The sequence below is a fragment of the Notolepis coatsorum genome, assembly GCF_963971535.1.
Source record: "Notolepis coatsorum genome assembly, chromosome: 18".
Lineage (NCBI taxonomy): Eukaryota > Metazoa > Chordata > Actinopteri > Aulopiformes > Paralepididae > Notolepis > Notolepis coatsorum.
Window position 1 is genome coordinate 83,714,699 of NC_140182.1, and position 12,649 is coordinate 83,727,347.

The window sequence follows — 12,649 nt, forward strand, 5'->3', positions numbered from 1 at the left end:
TGTGCATATTGATGAGCATTCACTTAATAAATTGTGACGCATTGCTCTCCCCTACATGAAAGTAGGTAAGCTGCTTTTCTAAGTAAAAAGTATCTATTGTAGTGACTGTACATAATTCACACAGAACTGTTGTTGGGAATAGTAGTTCCCCCCGGACGATATTGTGTGTGGCACTTCCTGCTACAAGCATTCATTCTATCTATCGATTCGACTACGTTGACATTGTTGTTATGTTGCTGATGAATAAAGGAATTAGGTTCAACTTCGATACACCGCCTCCGACTCCTTTATCTCAGCGCTACACTGGTGACCCCAACATTAGTCTCGAAGAAGTTTCCAAGACAGTTAATACGACGAACATGGCAAACAACGCCGTTTTTCTCAGACTGCCGGAGTTTTGGGAGCAGTCGGCAGCTGCATGGTTCGCCCAAACTGAGGCGCAATTCGCCCTACGGGGAATTGTGGATGACGCCGCAAAATACTTCCACGTCGTCTCGAGCCTGAACAACACTACGGCGGCGAGGACGGTAGGCTTCATTACGGCTCCACCGGCCCAGAATAAATATGAGGCGTTTAAGACGCACCTACTCAGGATATTTGAGTTATTACAGTCTGAGCGGGCCCGACGCTTGCTGGCTATACAGGGCTTGGGAGACAGCAAGCCGTCAGAGCACATGGAGATGATGCTGAACCTACTGGGTGCCGAACAGCCTAATCTTTTATTTAAAGAGCTGTTCCTCAGACACATGCCGCCACAGGTACAGACGGCACTCGCCAATACAACGATTGTGGATCCCCGTGCTCTAGCAGAAGAGGCGGACCGTTTCTACCTGGCCACGCAGCACTTAGCCCCAGAGGTGCTAGCCCCGGCACGGGCGCACATGCCCAGAGGGGGAGGGGCGAAGATGGAGAGAGGCGCCGCGGCCGACGGCAATAATGACACAGGCCCGTGTTATTTCCATGCGCGCTTCGGCGCGAGAGCAACAAAGTGCCGCCCACCTTGTACTTTTGTCAGGGCGGGAAACGCCAACACCTGCGCCCAGTAGCGGCCGTGAGCGCAGGTACGTCGAACAGGCTACTGTTCATTAAGGACACACTCTCCGGTCGACACCGGAGCACAGAGGAGCGTCCTACCGGCGACGGTGGAGGACACCGCCGGCGGGGATGGGGGTCCGCGACTGACGACCGCCAACGGTAACCCGATCCGCACCTACGGCACGAGGACCGTGGAGTTGTGCTTTGGGGGACAGCGGTTCACATGGGAGTTTGTCACGGCCGACATCTCGTTCCCACTACTCGGGGCGGATTTCCTCTGTGCACATGGGCTCCTCGTGGACGTGAGGCACGGCCGCCTGGTAGACGCCGAGACATATGCTTCCTTGACATGTATGCGCAATGAAGTAGTATATAGCGGGCTAGCCAGCTCGCTCGCAGAAGGTGATGTGTACCAACGCCTACTGCGGGAGTTTCCCAGCTTGACACAGCCTACATTCTCGGCCGTGACCACCAAACACGGGGTCGAGCATCACATCGAGACTCAAGGAGCTCCCGTGTATGCTAGGGCCCGCTGGCTCAACCCTGACAGACTAGCAGTTGCTAGGTCAGAGTTCGCCAACATGGAGAGGTTGGGGATTATCCGACGCTCGGACAGTCCCTGGGCCTCGCCGCTGCACATCGTGCCCAAAGCTGACGGGGGATGGAGACCGTGCGGTGACTACAGACGCCTCAACGACGCTACCACGCCAGACCGCTACCCGATCCCCCACATCCAGGACTTCTCAGGGCACCTGGCGGGTAAGCTGTTCTTTTCAAAAGTAGACCTGGTACGCGGTTACCACCAAGTGCCGGTACACCCCTTGGACGTCCCGAAGACGGCGGTGGTAACACCCTTCGGTCTATTCGAGTTCCTACGGATGCCGTTCGGACTTAAGAACGCGGCACAGTCTTTCCAGAGGCTAATGGACTCAACGCTCAGAGACACGCCGTTTATTTTTGTCTATCTGGACGACATCCTCGTTGCCAGCTCCTCGCCCGAAGAGCACCTGGCGCACCTCCGGTGCCTCTTTACGAGGCTTGGCCAACACGGCCTAATCATCAACCCGGCTAAGTGCCAGTTCGGGTTGACCTCCATACAGTTCCTCGGACATCCGTCGAAGGTGGAAGCTGTTTCCGCTTTCCCACGACCCCCGACGGTTTTATCACCGGTTCATCCCCCGGGCAGCCCACACCATGCGGCCGCTTTACGAGGCTCTGAAGGACAAGTCCCCCAACCAGCCTGTTGACTGGACGGCGGAGAGGACGACAGCCTTCGCGGCCACCAAGACGGCCCTGGCGGATGCCGCCATGTTGGCGCACCCGTCGCCGGGGGCCCCGGTCGCCATTACCACCGACGCGTCAGACTACGCGGTGGGCGCGGTTCATGAACAGTATGTTGACGGCGCCTGGCAACCGCTGCCGTTTTTCAGCCGTCAACTGACCCCCAGGGAGCGCAAGTACAGCGCATTTGACAGAGAGCTCCTAGGCCTCTTGTTGGCGGTGCGCCATTTCCGTTTCATGCTGTATGGCCGGGAGTTTACGGCCTTCGTCGACCACAAACCCCTCACGTTCTCCATGTCCAAGGTGGCTGAACCGTGGTCCGCGCGACAACAGCGCCAACTCTCGTATATTTCCGAATACACTACAGACATACGGCATATCGCCGGGAAAGCCAACGTGGTCGCAGACTGCCTATCCAGGGTCGTCATCGGAGCTGTGCAACTGGGCCTCGACTACGTCGCCATGGGCTCGGAACAGGCCTCCGACCACGACATCCAGGCCCTCAGGACAGCGGATACCAGTTTGCGCCTCAGGGACGTCGCGATTGGCGGCTCGGGCGCGTCCCTGCTCTGTGACCTCTCCACCGGAAACCACCGGCCGCTGGTCCCTATAGACTGGCGCAGGCGGGCTTTCGAGGCGGTGCACGACCTGTCTCACCCCGGTAGGAAGCCTTCGAGCAGGTTGGTGTCACAGAAATTTGTGTGGCGAGGGCTCAAGAAAGACGCGATGACCTGGGTCGACGCGTGTGTATCCTGCCAACGGGCTAAATTGCACCGACATACCAAGGCCCCGCTTGTGACATTCGTAGTTCCCGAGAGGAGATTCGACCACGTCAACGTTGACCTCGTGGGCCCGCTTCCTTCCTCTCACGGGTTTACCTACCTGTTGGCCGGAAGCCGTTCCCCTCGCCTCGACATCTTCTTCCGACGTGGCCCGCACCTTTATCAGCACGTGGGTCGCACGTTTCGGCACCCCGTCCGACCTCTCCTCCGACCGGGGCTCGCAGTTCACCTCGGAGCTCTGGAACGCGGTCGCCAGCGGGGGTTAAGCTGCACCGTACCACCGCGTACCACCCGCAGGCCAACGGGCTATGCGAACGTTTCCACCGGTCCATGAAGGCAGCGCTGCGCGCAGGCCTGACGGACGGCAACTGGGTGGATAAACTGCCGTGGGTCATGCTCGGACTTAGGAGTGCCCCCAAAGAGGACCTGCAGTCCTCGTCCGCGGAGCTGTTATACGGCCAGACATTGCGCGTCTCGGGGGATTTTATTCCGGACGCGACAACCCCTTGGTCCGCGGCCAGCCAACGTTCCACCCTGCGGGAAGCGGCTCAGACCTTCGCCCCGATTCCCACGTCGCAGCATGGTACCCCCGTTTCCCGGGTGCCGCGCAGCCTGCACACGGCGGAGTACGTTTTTGTTCGCCACGACGCGCACCGTGGGCCCCTACGCCCCCCTTACGATGGCCCGTTTAGGGTCCTGCGACACGGTGTTAAGGACCTCATGGTCGACATGGGCGGTAGGACGGAGACCGTGTCAATAGACAGGATCAAGCCTGCTCACATGGACGTTTCCCAACCTTTGGAGTTGGCCCTTCCCCCCCGCAGGGGTCGTCCGCCGTTGCCCCGGGAGCCGCCTCCCACGGAGCCTCCGGCAGCCTCACCGATGCCAGTGCCCCCGGGTGTCGGAGAGGGTACGGGCGCTTGCGACGCTTCCCCCTCTCCGCCCCCGGTTTTCCGCGCTCGCCGAGGCCGCTTCGTGCCCCCGGGTGTCGTGGAGGGCGCAAGCACTTACGCCGCTCCGCCCTCCCCGCCCCCGGTTTTCCGCACGCGCCGAGGCCGGGCAATTGTTCCCCCACGCCGGGGGGATTTTGACTATGGGTGAATTCTGGGGGGGCTTGTGTAGTGACTGTACATAATTCAGGGTTAGGGTTAGGGTTACTAACTTATACAAACATCTGAAAACACACTAATTTCATTAAAATGTGCATATTGATGAGCATTCACTTAATAAATTGTGACGCATTGCTCTCCCCTACATGAAAGTAGGTAAGCTGCTTTTCTAAGTAAAAAGTATCTATTGTAGTGACTGTACATAATTCACACAGAACTGTTGTTGGGAATAGTAGTTCCCCCCGGACGATATTGTGTGTGGCACTTCCTGCTACAAGCATTCATTCTATCTATCGATTTGACTACGTTGACATTGTTGTTATTTTGCTGATGAATAAAGGAATTAGGTTCAATTTCGATACACCGCCTCCGACTCCTTTATCTCAGCGCTACACTGTATCAATAATGGCCACGCTGTATTTACTTGGTATCGGATCGACGGAGTGGCAGGTAGCTAGCTGCCGCCCCGGAGACCTACAGTCTCAGGGCCCTTGTTTTTCGCAACAGTGCCCCTTGCTGAATTGGAAAACCAAGGACCGCAGTACTGAATGTGAATCACGTTTTATTAGTTTAACGTTAAGTGTGTCAAAATTCAGCAAACAAGGCAAACGTTTGGAAAGGATTTCAAACGTTAGCTTTGTGTTCGCCGCAAACCATTGCAAACAAACACAGTGAATGGTCAGAAAAGGTTTGATTGATTGATTGAAATTTGTATTAACAGATTGCAGAATGGGTACAATACAGTATGGCTCAATACACACAATTGTTAAGGGGATGCAGACCAGAGAAAGACTTTCAACTTGTTTACATCAGGGTCCCCCATTTTCAATTCATCATAACATATATGACATACATGACATACAGATAGACAGTACTGCTACATCTATACATTTATGACATACCAGATTTACAAATACAGTACTGTTTGTGATACAAAAAGAGTTAAAAAAAACAAAAAAGATACATTTGACGAAGAAACTGTACATTGGAGGAGGTGGGTGGGGGGGGGTGGGTGGTGGAGGAGGTACTTTGCGGTGAACAAAAAAGAGTGTAAAAAAGAAGATTGAAATGTACCCTATCCCCCCCCCCCTCACAGTAAGCTGTGGTGTTCCACAAGGAAGCATACTAGGTCCGCTACTGTTCCTAATTTATGCAAATGACATGTCGTCAGCTTGTGACTGCAACTTGTTCCTGTTTGCGGACGACTCAGCCCTGCTGGTCTCTGACAAGAACAAGTTACAGGTTGAAAAAACCCTCAGCTCAGAACTAGGCAAAATCTGCATATGGCTCGCTGATAACAAACTATCATTACACATGGGCAAAACAGAGTCCATTCTCTTCGGTTCAAATAACAAACTCAGCAAGACCGACGGCTTCTCAGTTACAGTGGGTGACAATATTGTCACAAGGAAAGAAGATATTACCTACCTGGGTTCCATCCTAGAGGCAAATCTTTCCTGTGACAAAATGGCATCCAATGTAATAAAAAAAAGTCAACCAACGAACTCGATTCTTGTACCGGATCTCCTCACTGGTAAACAAGAATACCCTGAAGACTCTAGCAGGAGCACTCATTCAAGGGTACTACGACTATGCTTGCACCTCATGGTACCAAAGCACCTCAAAGGCGCTAAAAACAAAATTACAAACATCTCAAAACAAACTGGTCAGACTACTGCTTGACCTTACTCCTAGAACCCACCTCACCCCTGCCCACTTTGACAACCTAGGATGGCTTAGAGTAGACGACAGAGTACAGCAACTTGCAATGGGCCTGGTCTACAAGATACACTACACGACCAAGGTACCCATGTACATGACAAAATACTTCCCAAAGGTCAGTGAATACCACGATCACAACACCAGAGGGAGCTCCACAAATCATGTTAAACCCAGATTCGGCTCAAACAAGGGACTAAACACGTTTCGCAATTATGCCACATCAATGTGGAACGCCCTACCCAAAGCTGTAAAGGAATGTGAATCACTACCCACTTTCAAAAACAAAAAACACCTAAGGGAGACTGCAACTCGAAACTGGCCCCTGTAAATGTCCGAACACAACCCCCTCCAATGTACAGTAAATTACCAAGTATGGTCTTGTCAATAATCCAATGTACAGTTTTGTTTGTACAGTTGTACAGTGTCCCCCACCCACCCCTCCTACCCAACCCCCCCCCCACCCACCCAACCACCTCCAATGTACAGTCCCCCCCCACCCCCACCTACCCAATCCAATGTACAGTTTCTACGTCAAATGTATATACTCTTTTTTTTTCTGGACTCTTTTTGTATTACAAACAGTACTGTAATTGCAAATCTGGTATGTCATAAATGTATAGATGTAGCAGTACTGTCTATCTGTATGTCATGTATGTCATATATGTTACGATGAATTGAAAATGGGGGACCCTGATGTAAACAAGACGAAAGTCTTTCTCTGGTCTGCATCCCCTTAACAATTGTATGTATTGAGCTGTACTGTACTGTACCCATTCTGCAATCTGTTAATAAAGTTTTCAATCAATCAATCAATCAGTCTAAAAGGCACTACAAACAATCATCTTTTAGTTTATGATAGCTTGCTTAAACCGCAGAACAAGCCCAACTAAGGGCCTTGTATTATTTGTTGACTTAATGACTATAATAATTCATTCTAGCCAGCACATTCATTATATTTGAGATACTAAAAGCATGTTGATATCTGTCAGCTACATTAAATCAGCAGTAGCCTACTGTTTTCAGTGTAAATCCTTGTTTAATACTCATTGTTTTACAATTTTTGTGAGGATTGGCCCATTCCCGCCACACGCTTCAAGGTACTGTGAGGAGGATTGGCTCATTGCCACCACCACCACATGCTTCTAGGTCAAGTACCAATTTCCGTCACGCACCTGTCGGTTGTTTGTAATCAGCGCCCAGAGCCCTTCATATACTTGGGTCTTTCTGTCAATCGTTGTCGGGTCGTTTTGGATTACCACTGCTACCGCCTGTTCCCCCCGTTGTTGTGCCTCGTCTGTTTTTCTTCAGGACGTCTATGGCAGTCGCCGCTGTTGTGTATCTATATCATCCGTTGGAGCTGTGCCTCATTGCCCGCTTTGCGCATTTGCGCTTTGGTGAGTTTTTGGAACGAACCTTTTGGATTCTCTGTTTTCTGTGTGTTTGGATAACACTGAAGATTTGCCGTTTTTGTTTTGTACTGGACTCAGCTAAACTTGTGTGTTGGTAACACTGAAGATTAAGTCACGTGGGATTGTACTGGGCTCAGCTAAACTTGTGTGTTGGTAACACTGAAGATTAAGTCCCGTGTGTTTATTCTGGACTCAGCTAAGGAGGACTGGACTGCCTCTGTATTCCGTTGGCTTGTTTATTGGCCACTCTCTCTCTCTCTCTCCGTTCCTCCCCGAGTTGGATCCTGGAGTAGCTGCAGAGCCGCAGAGGCAGTGGCGCTTCGCCGCTTCTCCATCTCAATACCGGGACGATCTGCAGAGCCGCAGACAACTCTGCCAAGAACAGATCCCCTTTGTTGTTCTTATTGTTATTTCGCTCATTCCTGTTTCAGAAATAAATACGCCCTAGTCTTTGGCTAACTCTGAACTACCTGTCTGTGCCGTGCTGTTGGGGTCGGTTTCAAACCATAACAATTTTAATTAAGTTCATAATCTTAATGTCTATTTACCCCACAATACATGTTATCTTATCAGCCACTGATTGTTTCATAATGTTGGATGAGACATTTGGCACAAGAGGTGGACGCGGGCAAATACTGAGGCATGGTCATGCTGGACCTACAAAAGGCCTTCGACACTGTCAATCACTCCATCCTGATGGACAAGCTAAAAGCAATTGGTTTTGATAGTCTATCAGTGAGCTGGATGCAATCCTACCTGGAGGGGAGAGAACAGAGGTAAACGGTACTCTACCCCCCCCCCCCCTCCCAATGAGCTGTGGTGTTCCACAAGGAAGCATACTAGGACCGTTACTGTTCCTAATGTATGCAAATGACATGTCATCCAGCTTGTAACTGCAACTTGTTCCTGTTCGCGGATGACTCAGCCCTGCTGGTCTCTGACAAGAACAAGTTACAGGTTGAAAAAACCCTTAGCTCGGAACTCGGCAGAATCTGCACCTGGCTTGCTGATAACAAACTATCGTTACACCTGGGTAAAAAAAAAAAAGTCCATTCTCTTCGGATCAAATAACAAACTCAGCAAGACCAACGGCTTCTCAGTTACAGTGGGTGACAATATTGTCACAAGGAAAGATGAAATTACATACTTGGGTTCCATCCTAGAGGCAAATCTTTCCTGTGACAAAATGGCATCCAATGTAATCAAAAAAGTCAACCAACGAACTAGATTCTTGTACTGGATCTCCTCTCTGGTAAAAAATAATACCCTGAAGACTCTGGCAGGAGCACTCATTCAAGGGTACTACAACTATGCTTGCACCTCATGGTACCAAAGCACCTCAAAGGCGCTAAAAAACAAGATTACAAACATCACAAAACAAACTGGTCAGACTACTTGTAGCTAAGGGGCTACACAACCCTGACTGTATTTAAATAATGAGATTGACAAATACAAAATTATTAATTAACCGTTCTAAATGTACACAAAATGGCGGACACTCTATTAAATGGGAGGGGAGGGGAGAGGGGTACCAGGTTGGGTGGAGCAGAGCTTGTGCCTGCTTGGTGGCCAGTGTCATTTCAGCCGAACAGGATAATGGAAAAATTATCCCACCCAATGGCCAGACGCGTCTTATGGCGACATCTACAATTACCTCATTGAGTCTCCAGGTAGACTAATGTTTATATTAAGTGCAGTGGTCTATAGCCGCTCCACTACCACCACAAGCTCCCCCCTCTGATGGAACATTCAACATTCAGATTTTTTTTTTTTTTTTTCATCATCTGGCGACCCCCCCCCCCCCCCCCCCCCCTAGGGTAGGATGTGTTGCGTTACATACTCCAATCCACACGATGGAGATATTAATGTAAATGTCATGAACGTTCACTCATAACTTAAAAACCAAGAAGGAGGGATTTTTTTTTGAACAAATGTTTTTTATTTTCCCTTTTTTAACATAAAACTAGACACACAATACATGTTGGAGCCAAAATGCCCTTCTGTTTACTTCGTTTTATTTTAACTCACGGTGCAGAGGTGTGGCGTTATCAGTCACCATGGCAACCACCACAGGGGGTGGTTACCCATTATACGGATCAGTGGGTGACGAGCCCCAGGTGTGCAAGGGGAATAGCCAAACCGTGTCTTGTTTTTGACCGTGTCTTGTCGTGTTCGTTCAGTGTAATTAGTTAAAGAGTTTTATGTATTATATTACTTGGTGGAAAAAAGGTAAATAAAAGGATTGGCATATCGAAAATGATACGAGCACTCTGGACATTGAATTCTTCAAGCATGCGTCTAACTCAAACCAGCCCACTTGCCCCTAGCAGTAGGCTTATTACTTATAGGTAAAGGCTCTACATTAGTCAACAACTGTTGAGGCTCTTCGTTTGAAATGGACAATTGCCTTTGTTATTTATTGGAAGACGAGGATAATCGCGCTCGGCGCTCAAGATCCAACAGCTGATCAGCGAGACAGCGTTTTGATTTCTGAGGCCGCTGCAAGACATTAGTGACAACTGTTTGGTTCACCGTTTCGCTTGGAATTGCGCGGAACGTGGACAATCTGGAGTGGACCAAGACACGCCAGCACCGTCAGGACGAGCGGACGGATCAGGAGCTGCCCAGCACCGTCAGGACGAGCGGACGGACCAGGAGGAGCTGCCCAGCACAGTCAGGACGAGCGGACGGACCAGGACTGGAGGAGCTGCCCAGCACCGTCAGGACGAGCGGACGGACCAGGAGGAGCTGCCCACTGCCCAGCACCGTGTGGACGAGCGGACGGACCAGGAGGAGCTGCCCAGCACCGTTTGGACGAGCGGACGGACCAGGAGGAGCTGCCCAGCACCGCCAGGACGAGCGGACGGACCACCAGCTGCCCAGCACCGTTTGGACGAGCGGACGGACCAGGGAGCTGTCCTGCGCGCAAGCAGTTTATTGAATAGCGCTCGGACAAGGAGCGCTGTTTGAAGTTGAATAGCGCTCGGACAAGGAGCGCTGTTTGAAGACTTTTCGAAGTTCAAAGAATAAAGTCAAACGGTCCCGACAGCGCTGCGCAACGAACAGGTATGTAGCGCGCTACCAGGTATATACCTTATGTTATGGCCATATAAAAAACATGTGTGACAGGGTCACTTGAGAAAAATATACAAAGGGATAATTCACTGCGGTCAAGTGAGCCGTCTTTCACTTTTTGCGTGGTCAAACCAGCCGCTCCTATTTTTCGAGTGCGCGATTAGTTCCAGGTTTACGGTAAAGCATTAAAACCACCACGGATGCATTCAAACAACCCTGGGAACCTTGATTGATAGATTGATTGAAACGTTTATTAACAGATTGCAGAATGGGTACAGACGTACAGTACAGCTCAATACATACAATTGTTAAGGGGATGCAGACCAGAGAAAGACTTTCGTCTTGTTTACATCAGGGTGCCCCATTTTCAATTTATCATATGACACACACCACACGACATACAGATAGACAGTACTGCTACATCTATACATTTATGACATACCAGATTTGCAAATACAGTACTGTTTGTGATACTAAAAAAATCCAGAAAAAGAGTGTATATACATTAGTCATAGAAACTGTACATTGGAGGAGGTTGGGTAGGTGGGGTGGAGTTGGGTGGGGCTGTACATTGGAGGTGGGGGGGGGGGGGGGGGGGACACACACTGTACACTGTACATTGGAATACTGACATACATTTGACATAGAAACTGTACATTGGAGGAGGTTGGGTAGGTGGGGTGGGGTTGGGTGGGGCTGTACATTGGAGGTGGGGGGGGGGGGGGGGGGGTAGGGTGGAGGGCACTGTACATTGGAATACTGACAAGGCCATACTTGGTCTTTACTGTACAACTGGGTTAGGACATTTGTAGGGGCCAGTTTCGAATTGCAGTCTCCCGTAGGTGTTTTTTTGAGTGTTTTTGAAAGTGGGTAGTGATTCACATTCCTTTAGAGCTTTGGGTAGGGCGTTCCACATTGATGTGGCATAATTGCGAAATGTGTTTAGTCCCTTGTTTGAGCCGAATCTGGGTTTTAAATGATTTGTGGAGCTCCCTCTGGTGTTGTGATCGTGGTATTCACTGACCTTTGGGAAGTATTTTGACATGTACATGGGTACCTTGGTCGTGTAGTGTAGTGTATCTTGTAGACCAGGCCCATTGCAAATTGCTGTACTCTGTCGTCTACTCTAAGCCATCCTAGGTTGGCAAAGTGGGCAGGGGTGAGGTGGGTTCTAGGAGTCAGGTCAAGCAGTAGTCTGACCAGTTTGTTTTGAGATGTTTGTAATTTGGTTTTTAGTGCCTTTGAGGTGCTTTGGTATCATGAGGTGCAAGCATAGTCGTAGTACCCTTGAATGAGTGCTCCTGCCAGAGTCTTCAGGGTATTCTTGTTTACCAGAGAGGAGATCCGGTACAAGAATCGAGTTCGTTGGTTGATCTTTTTTATTACATTGGATGCCATTTTGTCACAGGAAAGATTAGCCTCTAGGATGGAACCCAGGTAGGTAATTTCATCTTTCCTTGTGACAATATTGTCACCCACTGTAACTGAGAAGCCGTCGGTCTTGCTGAGTTTGTTATTTGAACCGAAGAGAATGCACTCTGTTTTGCCCATGTGTAATGATGGTTTGTTGTCGGCGAGCCATATGCAGATTTTGCCTAGTTCCGAGCTGAGGGTTTTTTCAACCTGTAACTTGTTCTTGTCAGAGACCAGCAGGGCTGAGTCGTCCGCAAACAGGAACAAGTTGCAGTCACAAGCTGACGACATGTCATTTGCATAAATTAGGAACAGTAGCGGTCCTAGTATGCTTCCTTGTGGAACACCACAGTTTACTGTGAGGGGGGGGGGGGGGGGTATAGGGTACCGTTTACCTCCACCACCTGTTCTCTCCTCTCCAGGTAGGATTGTATCCAGCTCACTGATAAACTATCAAAACCAATTGCTTTTAGCTTGTCAATCAGAATGGTGTGATTGACAGTGTCGAAGGCCTTTTGTAGGTCTAGCATGACCATGCCGCAGTATTTGCCCGCGTCCACCTCTTGCTTGATGTGGTCGTTCAAATAGAGAAGGCATGTGTCAGTGGAGTGGGATGTTCTGAAGCCAGATTGGAATTCGTAGATTAGATTTTTATCCGTAAGGTACTTTTCGACCTGTTCGTATACTATTTTTTCCATGACTTTCGAGATGGATGTAAGGATAGAAACAGGGCGGTAGTTGCCTGGGTTTAATTTGCTGCCCTTTTTGTGCAGGGGTGTTACTCTCGCTATTTTGAAGTCCTTGGGGACGTGTCCCTGTTTTA

General features: G+C 49.9%; 1 pseudogene across 1 annotated transcript in view; it reads left to right on the forward strand.

Annotated features, from left to right (window-relative positions):
• The first annotated feature begins 4,353 nt into the window (after positions 1-4,353).
• The window catches only part of LOC311245413, a 98,388-nt pseudogene continuing 90,092 nt past the window's right edge, over positions 4,354-12,649 (forward strand). The window contains exons 1-2 of the transcript in view: positions 4,354-4,363; positions 9,938-10,225. The product of the transcript in view is annotated as an uncharacterized misc_RNA (transcript). The remainder of the gene's footprint in view (positions 4,364-9,937; positions 10,226-12,649) is intronic.